This window comes from Zea mays, chromosome 1, assembly GCF_902167145.1.
Source record: "Zea mays cultivar B73 chromosome 1, Zm-B73-REFERENCE-NAM-5.0, whole genome shotgun sequence".
Taxonomy (NCBI): domain Eukaryota; kingdom Viridiplantae; phylum Streptophyta; class Magnoliopsida; order Poales; family Poaceae; genus Zea; species Zea mays.
The window spans coordinates 190,932,070-190,942,483 of NC_050096.1; positions in this window are offsets into that span (position 1 = coordinate 190,932,070).

The following is a 10,414-nucleotide window of genomic DNA, read 5'->3' on the forward strand; positions in this document are numbered from 1 at the left end:
TGTCCGGTGCACCAGGGAACCCAAGCCCAACGGCTAGTTCTAGGTGGCACCCGGAGGAAGCGCCACCAGACTATCCGGTGTGAAGTCCGGACTGTCCGGTGTGAAAAGCCTGTGCCCCAACGGTCACCTGCTCTGACAGACCCAACGGCTAAGCGCACCGGATAGGGGCACGAGACTGTCCGGTGACCCATCGAACTGTCCGGTACACCACAGATTTTGCTCTAGGGATTTATTTGCGGCCTAGTTTAGCAAAAGTTTTAGAAGTCCTAATTCATCCCCTCTTAGGCGTCACTCGTTCCCTACAAGTGGTATCAAAGCCTGGTTTGGCTCATTTGAAACGTTTTAGCTTCACCGCTAAAAGAGTCGACGCTTTTTAGAGGAAGGGATGGATACCATATAGGCCACCACACTTCGACGGCACTAACTTCCCATATTATAGTGCTAGAATGGCTTGTTACCTAGAGGTCGTTGATCTAGGTGTTTGGAGAGTCACTCGTGACGGGATAAAACCCCCCAAGAATCCACAGAAACCCACCACGAGTGAGGAAAAAGAAATTCATTTAAATGCTAGAGCCAAAAATTGCTTGTATGAATCTCTTAGCATGAATATTTTTAATCAAGTATTTACCTTGAAAACTGCTAATGAGATTTGGCTAAAACTACATAAGCTCCATGACAGCACATCCAATGTCCGTGAGCAAAAACATTGCCTAGTCTTAAATGAGTATAATTCTTTTGCTATGAAAGATGATGAGCTTGTTAGAGACATGTATTCTCGTTTGAATCTAATTATCAATGAGATCAATTCTATTAGCATAAATAAGCTAGGTGATGCGGACATTGTGAGGAAGATTATCTCCCTACTACCACAACAAAGATATGGGAGCATCATCACCATCCTTCACAACATGGAGGACTTGAGTACCATGACCCCGACCATTGTGATTGGGAAAATCGCGGCTTTTGAGATGTCGCGAAAAATGTGTCGGGGAGAGGAGCCAACTTCCTCAAGGCCATATGCTTTTGCATGTGATGAGAGTAAGGGCAAAAAGAAGGCTCCCACTCCAAGTTCCTCAAGTGAAGAAGAGGAAGAAGAAGAAAGTAATGATGATGAAGATAATCAACCATGCACATCGTCCTCCGAGGACGAAGAAACAATCCGACGCGTCAGAAAGGTAATGGGGATGATCCGCAAGATTAATCTAATAGGTGTACCTCTGCAGGTAGAGGATGTTCTCTTTAACATTGACAGGAAAAAGCAAAGAAAGAGAGGATGCTTCGCATGCGGGGAGATGGGCCACTTCAGGGACAACTGTCCAACTATGGCCGAACCCAAAAAGGGGAGGAGCAAAGGCAAGGCGCTAACAATTGTCAAAACTTGGGATGATTCTTCAAGCGAAGATGAACCACCAAGGACGCGCAGCCACCGGTCCTTATCACACTCATCACGGTCATCACACAAATGCCTTATGGCAAGAGGTAATAAAAGCATTCTATCCTCTAGTGATGAAAGTAGTAGTGATGATGAAGGTGAGGGAAAGCCATCTATAGATGAGCTTGCGGAAGCCGTTAAATTTTTCTAAGATGTTTGCACTAAACAAAAAGCTCAACTTAAAACTTTGAAAAATAAGTTGATTAGCTCTCAAAATGATTATAAAGGTTTGCTAGAAAAATTTGAAACTTTTGCAAACTTAAATAGTGAGCTATCAACTAAAATTGAGCTATTAGAGTCTAGTGCTCCATTCACTGCTACCGATGATGACCTTATTAAAAAGAATTAAAAATTTAAGGCTAAGTTATCTAGCTCCCAAGAAGCTATTGAAAATTTGCTAGAGAAAATGGAAATTCTTGGCATACACAATAATGAGCTAACTACTAAGCTAGAAAACATTAGTAGCACCCCAGAGGTATCTTTTGAAACTCCTGAAATTATTAAGAAAGATACTTCTACTTCTTGCTTTGATTTAATTATTGATTCTAACCCCTGCAACCAAGTTCTTGTTAAGAATATTGTTGTAGAAACATGTTCGAATGAGGTTGCAAAGGAAAATGAGCAATTAAGGCAAGAAGTGGTTCGCCTTAGCAAGGCTTTGTACAACAAGAAAGGCAAAGCCAAACAAATCCAACCTCCACAGGATAACACCACTGCGGGAGTGAACAAGCCTATGGAGGGAGAAACTGTTATTTGTAGGCTATGCCACAAGGAAGGCCACAAGTCTTTCCAATGCAAGGCGATGACCGGGGATAAGCAAAAGCAAAAGCTCAAGCAAAAGCCATCAAGCAAAAGCCATCAAGCAAAAGCCATCAAGCTCAATCAAAAAGAAAAAGAATGGAAAGGTGATAGAAATCAAGGCCAACAAGCAAGCCAACAAAGGAAAGGGGGCCAAACGCATCGGGGTGCCAAAGCAAATAATTTCAACCATGAAAAGCACCAAGAAGGTTTGGATCCCAAGAGGGAAGTGAGTAGTTCTAAGGACTACGGGAAATTTGGAGACTTGCCAAAGTTGGGATGTATATCATGGGATACATCATATTGGATCAAGTTTATTGCTAAGTGGGTTAGTGAATATTTTGGACCCAAATTTCCCCACCCATGATTAAGGCAACTAGATTTATTGTATTCCTTATTTTTAGATATGCGTATCTATTTTCTTATATCTAGTTTTACCCTTCATGCCTAGTACTACATTTGGTATTCACTTTTGTTTAAATGCATGCATACTAGGTAAATCACATGGTAGGATTGCTTGCTTTCAATTCATATCTATGAGCAAACCTACATGGTTTAAACTGTTTAGTTAAGCACGACACATAACTTATTAACCATTCCTAAGTAAATGACACTAATGCTTTAAAAATCTTACATCCTACAATTAGTATCATCTAACTTATATGTGCCAAAGCTTGGATTATAGATAACTTGCCCCTCTTGATAATCAAATCAACGTGCATATCTCCTACAAGTATTCAAGACTTGTATGCACACATCCAGGGGGAGGTTACTTTATAATCTAAGACCTTGAGACTAATACCTTTTTCAAGTCTATTTCATGTAAAAGTCTCATTGTAAGGAAAATGAAGTCCCCGGAGAAAGACAACAAGCTTCCACTGCAAATCTACAAAAATTCTTATGTCTCCAAGCCTGCCATTGGTTTCAATTGGTAACTTTGAGATTATATTCAGCATTACTTACATGTCTTCTCCAGCATTTGATTAAGACACTATTTTCATATCCTATACTTCTATGTTGCTATACATGCATAAATGGTTAAATCATATTTTGTTACCTATGCATAAGGAAGTTAGTCTAATCAAATCATGTCTTGCACCTCTATTTTTCACATGCTTTTTCCTAAGTAGAAGATCCCATTTAGGGGGAGTATTTCTTCGTCTCTAAAAGGGGAGAAATTTCTTTCTAAAAGAGAACTCTCATCTAGGGGGAGTAACCATTTGATGGTAACCTACAAATAGTTTCAATTGGTATTCTACAATTGGTATCAATGGACAAATTCTTTATGAGGGCAAGTCTTTTTTTACTTCCTATCTGCTTTTAATGTCTTCCTCTTCGGTGGTTGATGCCAAAGGGGAGAAGTTTAGGGACCAAAGCAATGAAAACTGTATCAAACACCAAACACCACCAATTTAAAATTTTATTTCTTCAAGTGGTTTTGGCTCTTTAGTCTAAAACAGAAAGTAAGTGAATTATGGAGTTAGGGGGAGGCTTAAGTCCATAATATCACATTGTGCGGATAAACATGCATCCTAGCAAGTAGATTGCATATTTTCATTCAAATATTTGTATTATTTGCTTGCTTTGGTTGTGTTGTCATCAATCACCAAAAAAGGGGGAGATTGTAAGGAAAATGGACCCCGGGCCATTTGGCTAAATGAGTTTTGGTGTTTGATGATTAACACAATCCGTGAACTAATGAGTTTCCTAGTGTTTGTCTTTATAGTTCACAGGATGCTAGAATTACTTGGACCAAGGAATTGAGAAAAGAAACACCTCAAAAGAAGACATTAAAAAGATCAAAGAAAAGTCCAAGAAATGAAGATGGGCTGCCTGCGGACAGTCTGTGTGAGGCACCGGACAGTCCGGTGGCACACCGGACTGTCCGGTGCCACACGCCGGACTGTCCGGTGCACCAGGGAACCCAAGCCCAACGGCTAGTTCCAGGTGGCACCCGGAGGAAGCACCACCGAACTGTCCGGTGTGAAAAGCCTGTGCCCCAAAGGTCACCTGCTCTGACAGACCCAACGGCTAGGTGCACCGGACAGGGGCACCGGACTGTCCCGTGACCCATCGAACTGTCCGGTGCACCACAGAAAGCAGCAGCTTTCCTGCAACGGCTACTTTTGTGTTGGGGGCTATAAATACACCCCTAACCGGCCATTTCCAAGTGTGGGAGCTCAAGAGACATACCAAGGCATATAGTAGACATTTCCAATTGCTCTTACACCCCAGTGCTTAATAGAATCACTCGGTGATTAGGTGCTTTGCGAAGTGTTTAGGTTAGTTAGACCGCTTTAGTGTTTGCTCTAGGTGAATCCTAGTTAGTTGACTGAGTTTTGTAAAACCACACAACCCCTTGGCTCTTGCGCAAGCCGTTGTAATTGTACCGAGTGGGGCGAGAGTCTTGCGAGACTGTGACAACCGTGTTTGTGTCACGACCGCCATCGTGTACCGGAGGGAACGAGGCCCGCAGCGTTTCAGCCGAAAGCTCGATAGTGGAGACGGCGAGGAGCGTCCGAGAGGAGCCGGAAGCGGAGCACCACTTGCGTGTGGAGAAGGCTCGCGAATTTCTACGGAGTTACTCGACCAAGGTGCTTGGCCCTCACGTGGGCTTCCCTTTGCGTAGGGGCACCAACGAGGATTAGTCGGGACCTTGCGCTGTTCCGGATACCTCGATAAAAATACCGGCGTCATCCACAAGAGTTTACATCTCTACCTTGCTTTTTAAGTTTCCGCATTTATATTAAGCATTTAAGTTTCAATCTTGTCTTTCATACTTATATAGTGTAGATTAAAACTTAGCCATTGCGGTAGAGATAGCAACACTTAGACAAAACCTAGTTTGCACATTCTAGTTTGATTATTTGCATAGATTTTGCTCTAGGGATTTATTTGTGGCCTAGTTTAGTAAAAGTTTTAGAAGTCCTAATTCACCCCCTCTTAGGCGTCACCTGTTCCCTACAACAAGGACATTGTAGAACCAACACCGCAATATTAAAAATTCATAAAATATTCTAGTTTCACTCAAAAATTGCAAATAAGTTACAAAAACAAATAAACATTTTATACGAAGATAGCTCAAGTCCTCATATGAAAATGATAGAGTAAAGTACTGATTATGTTGAAACTTGGATACTTATAGTGATTTCACATGTAACTCATACAAATAAGTAAACACGAAATAGAAGAAATGCGAGTATCTTATGGTCCAAACATTTTTATGGTTATATATGAACATATGTTGTGCCTCCATAAAATTTAATGATTTTTTGAGGCTATTTATATATTATTAATTTCTTGTCTTAGAAAATCATCAAAATACAATTAAATCCATCAAATAATGTAGCGTCGAACGAAAATTGCAAATAAGTTATCAATACAAATAAATAGTCTATACAAATATAACCTTAAGTTCCCACATGGAGATAACCTTAAACCCCCTACATAAAAATGATAAATTATATTAATTTAATAAAAATTTGGATATATTTTTAATGATTTTGGTCTAAATATATATTTAAACAAAAAATGATGTACTATAAAGTTATATATCTCTTCGAGCTCTACAATTTTCATATAAACTTTATCTTAATCCGATTTCATATGTAAAAGTTATGATTTTATAACTATATTATTATGCAGAAAAAGAAAAAAATAGGTACCCGAATCTGACCGGAATATCTGGGTATTTACCGGGTAGTCCTCGTTCCGTATCCGACCCGAATCCGAAGCTACAGTATATAGGTATTACCCGTATCTGTCTCGAATTTAAAAATATCTGAATCCGTATCCGAAAAACGGGTATTTGCACTATCTGTATCCGGTATCCGACTGGTATACCCAACCCGCTTTCACCCCTATCCGGACGTGAGCTCATTGGATCGCGACAAGGTGATCCGCCTAAGAATCCCGCATTCAATTGCAACTGATTTCGTTGAACAAGATCGAACTGGTAAGTGGGGTCCATAGGTCAGCCAATGTGAGTTTGCGAGGCAGCAACGAGACTGAGCAGTGGGTCCATTCGATCAGTGTGGGCAAAGCGGGCCACACAAGGGGCAGTAACTGGGCTGAGAGCCTGGGTTTTGGCCTAGGTGAAGGCTTCTTATTTCTTCTTTTTTTCTTTTTTATTTTCTGTTTTCAATTCCTATTTTTATTCAAATTATATTCAAATAATGTTTAAATTTTAAATTCATATAGAATGCACAATCAAAGAAAATCCAGCATGGATGAAAATCATTATTATACTACTTATTTTATCCCTTTACTTGGAAATTATTTTTAAATATGCAATGCACACACATTGATTATTTTAAGAAATTATTGTTTTGGATGGGAAGTCAAATTTAAACTATATTCAAAAGTTCATATCCATTTATTTTAGGATAAAACATTTTCTAATGTATAATTTGTATTAAGAGATATTTTTAGCTCAAAAATGAGTTTCTATTTATATAATTCATGAATGGAATTGTCGAGGAGAAATCTCTAGTAGGGTGGCGGATAGCACCTGCTCTAATTCTAAGAGGAGAGGGGGCTTGAGGTTAGCTTTTGGAAAATGGATGAACACAAGAACACACAAGGATTTAGAGTAGTTTGGGCTACTGGAGCGTAATACCATACTCCACTGTGAGTTGCTTTGTTGGTGACTTAACCGAGGTCAAGATGATCTTTCTCTGTGTGTGTGTGTGTCCTACCTTTTATAGCTCAAGGGAGGTAGTACATGGTGACCGAGCGCTGACAAGAGGGCCCATTAACCTAATACTAAATACATAGAGGATGTAGCGATGAACCCTGGCAGACCAAGATCTCCTTTGTTGTGGTTGGATATTTTCTCTTGGTCTTCGTGTGGATCTCCTGGCATCCTACAGTCTTGCCCTGTCTATTCAGAACATAGGTGTAGGCCTTGGCGTAGGTTGTGACGTAGTTTGGTACGTTGCCATGCATAGGGTGTATGGACGGTGATGTCCTATCCCCTCCGCCTGTCACATCCTGCCTCGGTAACGTGCGGGGTACAATAGAAGTCATAATGAAGGGTGCCCAAGCAGCACATTGAGTCAATGGTCTTGCCTTGGTAACAGTGTAGCCCGTGCGTTGCGGACTAGGCACACCGCCTACCACTGGAGTGGATAGGCTCACGTCTTGTTCGTATTTGATGCAGGGACAACTCATGCCAGAGGCTTATGTCAGGCTCCGCCCGTTGGCTTACGCCATGAGCCACATAACACATGGCGACACCGATACTCCGCCCGAGCGGGGAGCAACGACCAGGAGCTACTAGGCATGTGGCAGTCCCGGACCTCCCCTACCCGAGGATTTGAAGGCCAGTGGAGCATTGTATGCCAAGGTCATGTGCCCTATTCTGTTGACGGAGAATCGATGGGGACGGTTGATGTGTGGGGACGGAGTGCCCCAACACATCGTCTATTTAGGTTTACATTGCAAGGTTAAAACTCGATTCGAATCGTCTGCTTCTCGCAGCTAATGAGACTGCTTGATACGTGTTGCTGCATCGAGTAAGAAGTGAAATGAGGTTCTCATGATATAAAGTGTTGCTTGCACTAAATGCTTGTTACCATGTATGCTTAGAAGGAAACAAAACGACCTTAAGGAATATTATAGAACTTGAAAAGCTAAAACTTGACTTAGACTCAGCTAGTGCTTTTGACAACCAAACCTCTCAGCCAAACAACTTCATGGTTTAGAGGTAGAGGAGTAGATTCCTCATGAAAGTCGCCTAGAGGGGGGTGAATAGGCGAAACCTGAAATTTATAAACTTAAACACACACTAAGGTTGGGGGTTAGCGTTAGAATTAAATTCAAGTCCAAAAGAATATTTCTCTTGCTAGGAGTTGCTCAAGGATTGCAGATGACGTATGGGAGCCAACTCAAATTCACACTAGCAAGGAAACGTTAGAGAGGGGAAGACAAATCAAACAAGAATCAAGGCGAGTGAACACGATGATTTGTTTTACCAAGGTTCGGTTCCAAAGAACCTAGTCCCCGTTGAGGAGGTCACAAAGACCGGGTCTATTCCAACCCTTTCCCTCTCTCAAACGGTCACTTAGACCGAGTGAGCCTTCTCTTTAATCTCCCGGTTCACTTAGACCCCGCAAGGACCACCACACACTTAGGTGTCTCTTGCTTTGATTACAAGTCACTTAAGAAATAGAAGGGAAAAGAAAAAGGCCAATCCAAGCGACAAGAGCAACAAAAGAACACAAAACACCCTCTCTCAAGTCCCTAATGGAATTGAGTTGATTTGGAGACTTGGAGAGGATTTGATCGATTGAATGTGTCTTGGAGTGGAGTCTTTTGCTCTTGTATTGAATGTGATGTTCAGAACACTTGGATGGATATGAATGAGGTGGTTGGAGATATTTATAGCCCCCAACTACTTCCATAGCCGTTGGTGAAGGCTGCTGGCGATGGGCGCACCGGACAGTCCGGTGCGCCACCGGACAGCCACTGTTGAAAGTCGCCTAGAGGGGGGTGAATAGGGCGAAACTGAAATTTACAAAATTAATCACAACTACAAGCCAGGTTAGCGTTAGAAATATAATCGAGTCCGCGAGAGAGGGTGCAAAACAAATCGCAAGCAAATAAAGAGTGTGACACGCGGATTTGTTTTACCGAGGTTCGGTTCTCGCAAACCTACTCCCCGTTGAGGTGGTCACAAAGACCGGGTCTCTTTCAACCCTTTCCTTCTCTCAAACGGTCCCTCAGACTGAGTGAGCTTTCTCTTCTCAAATCAACCGGGAACAAAACTTCCCCGCAAGGACCACCACACAATTGGTGTCTCTTGCCTCGGTTACAAGTGAGTATTGATCTCAAGAAAGGATGAGAAAGAAGAAAGCAATCCAAGCGAAAGAGCTCAAAAGAACACAACAAATCACTCTCACTTAACACTAAAGCTTTTGTGGAATTGAGAGAGGATTTGATCACTTGGGTGTGTCTTGTATTGAATGCCTAGCCCTTGTAAGTGGTTGGAAGTATGAAAACTTGGATGACTTGAATGCGGGGTGGTTGGGGGTATTTATAACCCCAACCACCAAACTAGCCGTTTGGTGGAGGCTGCTGTCGCATGGCGCATCGGACAGTCCGGTGCGCCAGCCACGTCACCAGGCCGTTGGGTTCCGACCATTGGAGCTCTGACTGCTGGGCCCGCTTGGATGTCCGGTGGCACACCGGACATGCACTGTAGAGTGTCCGGTGCGCCACTTCGCGTGTGCCTGACTTCTGCGCGCTCTGGCGCGCATTAATTGCTTCTGCAAGTGACCGTTGGCGCGAAGTAGCCGTTGCTCCGCTAGCTCACCGGACAGTCCCCTGAATTATAGCGGAGCGAATTCCAGAAGCTGGCGAGTTCAGAGTCGCTTCATTCCTGGAGCACCGGACACTGTCCGGTGTACACCGGACAGTCCGGTGAATTATAGTGGAGCGCCTCTGAGTTTTCCCGAAGGTGAGGGGTTTAGCGAGAAGTCCCCTGGTGCACCGGACACTGTCCGGTGGCACACCGGACAGTCCGGTGCGCCAGACCAGAGCACACTTCGGTTATCCCTTGTTCTCTTTGTTGAACCCAATTCTTGGTCTTTTTATTGGCTAAGTGTGAACCTTTGGCACCTGTATAACTTATACACTAGAGCAAACTAGTTAGTTCAATTATTTGTGTTGGGAAATTTAACCACCAAAATCAATTAGGAACTAGGTGTAAGCCTAATTCCCTTTCAATCTCCCCCTTTTTGGTGATTGATGCCAACACAAACCAAAGCAAGTATAGAAGTGCATAATTGAACTAGTTTGCATAATGTAAGTGCAAAGGTTGCTTAGAATTGAGCCAATATAAATACTTATAAGATATGCATGGATTGTTTCTTTCTTATTTAACATTTTGGACCATGCTGGCACCACTTGTTTTGTTTTTGCAAATTCTTTTGTAAATCCTTTTTAAAGTTCTTTTGCAAATAGTCAAAGGTAAATGAATAAAATTTTGCAAAGCATTTTCAAGATTTGAAATTTTCTCTGCCTGTTTCAAATGCTTTTCCTTTGATTAAACAAAACTCCCCCTAAATGAAATTCTCCTCTTAGTGTTCAAGAGGGTTTTGAGATATCAATTTTGAAATACTACTTTCTCCCCCTTTTGAACACAATAAGGTACCAATTTGAAATTTGCCAATTGAAAATCCT